Source organism: Gnatocerus cornutus, unplaced genomic scaffold (genome assembly GCF_029298725.1).
Source record: "Gnatocerus cornutus isolate USDA-ARS CGAHR unplaced genomic scaffold, icGnaCorn1.1 ctg00000417.1, whole genome shotgun sequence".
Classification (NCBI taxonomy): Eukaryota; Metazoa; Arthropoda; class Insecta; order Coleoptera; family Tenebrionidae; genus Gnatocerus; species Gnatocerus cornutus.
In genome coordinates this window covers 11,199-15,000 of record NW_028275732.1, presented here as the reverse complement: position 1 = coordinate 15,000, position 3,802 = coordinate 11,199, and the positions used below count along the sequence as shown (strand labels likewise).

Here is a 3,802-nt window from a genome sequence, read left to right as displayed (position 1 = left end):
TCTAAAATTTCGGTGTTGTGGTATGGATATTTATGATTCTCGCTCTTAATTGTCTTTCGTCCGTACTTTCTCGTCTGAAAGGGAACGCGATCGTCGGTCTCAGTTTTACGCGTACGAAAAAATTAAAAAAAATATTAACCCAAACACAAATTTGTATCCGCGCACCGAAAAAGAAGCACTTTTCTTTTTCACGCGGTCTCCGCTTTTACACGCAAAGTACGAGCATGTATGTGTGAAGATGGGACATGTTCGATACGATTTTAATTAGGAATTTGCCAATTTCCTTTTTCTCAGCAATAATTTTAATAAATAATGCTGCTTTCTCTCATAAACTACATTTTCGGTAGTTTTCCTTTATTGTGTCTTTCATTTAGTGTGCGTGTGTCAAGCACTTTAAAAAGTGTGACGAAGAGACGGTTTTTGATCGATCGGAATCAACACATCATTACATCATCGTACTCGTTATGAAAAAGCGAATTAGTATCCGCCGTAAGCGAAAAGAGATTTTCGCGGGCGGTCTTTGTGTTCGTGTTTCAATTTTCTTTCTATATTTTTTCGTCGCCAAACCGAAGACAGATCGTGAATTTTGACGAAAAAATCTATAGACGTGCCAGACTGAGCGTCTAACATAAAATCCTCAAGTTTACCGTTCTATATCGTGACTTAATGACGATTGACGGTGTATATAATTTTGAAATGGTGCAGTCGTACGCTCCGTAAAGAGAATTTTACCGTTTCTAACGAAATCACTTTACCACATCTACCAAAAACATTAAAAAAGCAAGGTGTGATGTGTGTGTGATCGCTCGTTTAACGGCGCTTTCAAAAAACTCTTTGAAGCGTCTAACGACGAACATCATTCACGCGAATCGTAAAATCGGGAGCGTTTCTCGCCGGTCCCGTAGCCGGGCGTAAATCATTTAAAACCCACGGAGTCGTAACCTAATTCGACACCTGCGATTTTCTTCTTTCTCGACTACTCTGCTACATCCTCTCCGTGTGTCCGAAAAAAGAGGACTTCTAACGTCTTTCGACTTTCGCGGTGGAGTTCACAACTTTCCGCGATCCGGTCGAAAAACCGAAAGCGTCCCTCCTTTTTTCCATCATTGGAAAAGATCGAGAGATAGTACAAAAAAAATCAAAAAATCTAGGTACCCGAAGAAACAGCCGTATGCCCGAGCGAATTCGGTTTTTCTCGTTCAAAAAAGGTGAAAAACTCGATCGCAAGGACCGGCGCTGCGGGCCAGCGTAACGCTATTGTTTTTCCGAATATGTACGATTCGTAGTTCAAAACGTCGTACACACGGTGTTTCAAAAAGAAACAAGCAACGGCACGACAAAAGATCGTGCCGTCGACTCCATGTCATCGACGACGGTGTTGTAAAAACATAAAGTGTACATCGACACGATCAAATAAAAATGCATAATAATAAATTATACATATGTCAAAATTCGTGTGTACGAGGACACGTTAATGATCCTTCCGCAGGTTCACCTACGGAAACCTTGTTACGACTTTTACTTCCTCTAAATGATCAAGTTTGGTCATCTTCCCAGCGACATCGACGACGTCGAAACGCCATCGCGTACCGGTCCGAAGACCTCACTAAATCATTCAATCGGTAGTAGCGACGGGCGGTGTGTACAAAGGGCAGGGACGTAATCAACGCGAGCTTATGACTCACGCTTACTGGGAATTCCTCGTTCATGGGGAACAATTGCAAGCCCCAATCCCTAGCACGAAGGAGGTTCAGCGGGTTACCCGGACCGCTCGGTCAGGGAGGACACGCTGATTCCTTCAGTGTAGCGCGCGTGCGGCCCAGAACATCTAAGGGCATCACAGACCTGTTATTGCTCAATCTCGTGCGGCTAGAAGCCGCCTGTCCCTCTAAGAAGAATTGTTTGTACGCCGACAGTAAAAACCGCGCACGACCACCGGGCGAACCCAGGATCGACGGGCCTTTGGGATGTCGAAATACGCCTATTTAGCAGGCTAGAGTCTCGTTCGTTATCGGAATTAACCAGACAAATCGCTCCACCAACTAAGAACGGCCATGCCACCACCCACCGAATCAAGAAAGAGCTCTCAATCTGTCAATCCTTCCGGTGTCCGGGCCTGGTGAGGTTTCCCGTGTTGAGTCAAATTAAGCCGCAGGCTCCACTCCTGGTGGTGCCCTTCCGTCAATTCCTTTAAGTTTCAGCTTTGCAACCATACTTCCCCCGGAACCCAAAAGCTTTGGTTTCCCGGAAGCTGCCCGCCGAGTCATCGGAAGAACGTCGGCGGATCGCTAGCTGGCATCGTTTATGGTTAGAACTAGGGCGGTATCTGATCGCCTTCGAACCTCTAACTTTCGTTCTTGATCAATGAAAGCGTTTTTGGCAAATGCTTTCGCTTCTGTCCGTCTTGCGACGATCCAAGAATTTCACCTCTAACGTCGCAATACGAATGCCCCCATCCGTTCCTATTAATCATTACCTCGGGGTTCCGAAAACCAACAAAATAGAACCGAGGTCCTATTCCATTATTCCATGCACACAGTATTCAGGCGAAGTTTTAGCCTGCTTTAAGCACTCTAATTTGTTCAAAGTAAACGTGCCGGCCCACCTCGACACTCAATGAAGAGCACCGCGGCGGGATTGAGTTGGGCCGCCCTCTCGAGCTAAGCCCACCGGCAGGACGTCCCGCGGCACGCCAGTTGACACCGCGAACGATGAACCGGCGGCGCGGGACACAGATTCGACTACGAGCTTTTTAACCGCAACAACTTTAATATACGCTATTGGAGCTGGAATTACCGCGGCTGCTGGCACCAGACTTGCCCTCCAATTGATCCTCGTTAAAGGGTTTAGAGTGTACTCATTCCGATTACGGGGCCTCGGATGAGTCCCGTATCGTTATTTTTCGTCACTACCTCCCCGTGCCGGGAGTGGGTAATTTGCGCGCCTGCTGCCTTCCTTGGATGTGGTAGCCGTTTCTCAGGCTCCCTCTCCGGAATCGAACCCTGATTCCCCGTTACCCGTTACAACCATGGTAGGCGCAGAACCTACCATCGACAGTTGATAAGGCAGACATTTGAAAGATGCGTCGCCGGTGCGAGACCGTGCGATCAGCGTAAAGTTATTCAGAGTCACCAAGTTGTACGATGACGGAGACCGCCACCGATTGGTTTTGATCTAATAAAAGCGCTCCTTCCGTTTCCGGTTGGAGCTCTGTTTGCATGTATTAGCTCTAGAATTACCACAGTTATCCAAGTAAATGTGGGTACGATCTAAGGAACCATAACTGATTTAATGAGCCTTTCGCGGTTTCACCTTAATTTGGCTTGTACTGAGACATGCATGGCTTAATCTTTGAGACAAGCATATGACTACTGGCAGGATCAACCAGGGAACTGCGTTCTTGTTTTAAAATAAGAGAGTTTTAGTCTTTCTTTCCTTCTAGTCATATAAGCTACAATAATCGTAGAATTTCGGAAAGACACCTGCTGCTCTTATAAAAAACTGAACACTTTCCTATTATTGTTTTGAAGAAAGTGTGCGTGTCTGCGAAACGAAAACCTCGTAAGAAGAGACGTAACGCCACGCGATCTTTCTGGATGGAAAATTTTTCGACATTTTTTTCACATCATCCTTGATTGAATCTCCTGCAACAATTTTATTCTTATTCATCCGTTCTAAGTTGTCGTCGTCGTCGAAATAAATAATTTGTACACACTTCGGGGTACACGTTTGTCAAAATTCATGAAATGCAACGTAACATTTTTACTTTAATAAATTTTTACAGTGCATTCAGATCGACTAA

The 3,802-nt window shown here is 45.4% G+C and overlaps 1 non-coding gene across 1 annotated transcript; it reads right to left on the bottom strand.

Moving 5' to 3' along the window:
* Positions 1–1,472: 1,472 nt before the first annotated feature.
* Positions 1,473–3,391, bottom strand: LOC148165278 (small subunit ribosomal RNA). Its single transcript, XR_015771612.1, has one exon. It is a non-coding gene; the product is annotated as a small subunit ribosomal RNA (ribosomal RNA).
* Positions 3,392–3,802: the final 411 nt, after the last annotated feature.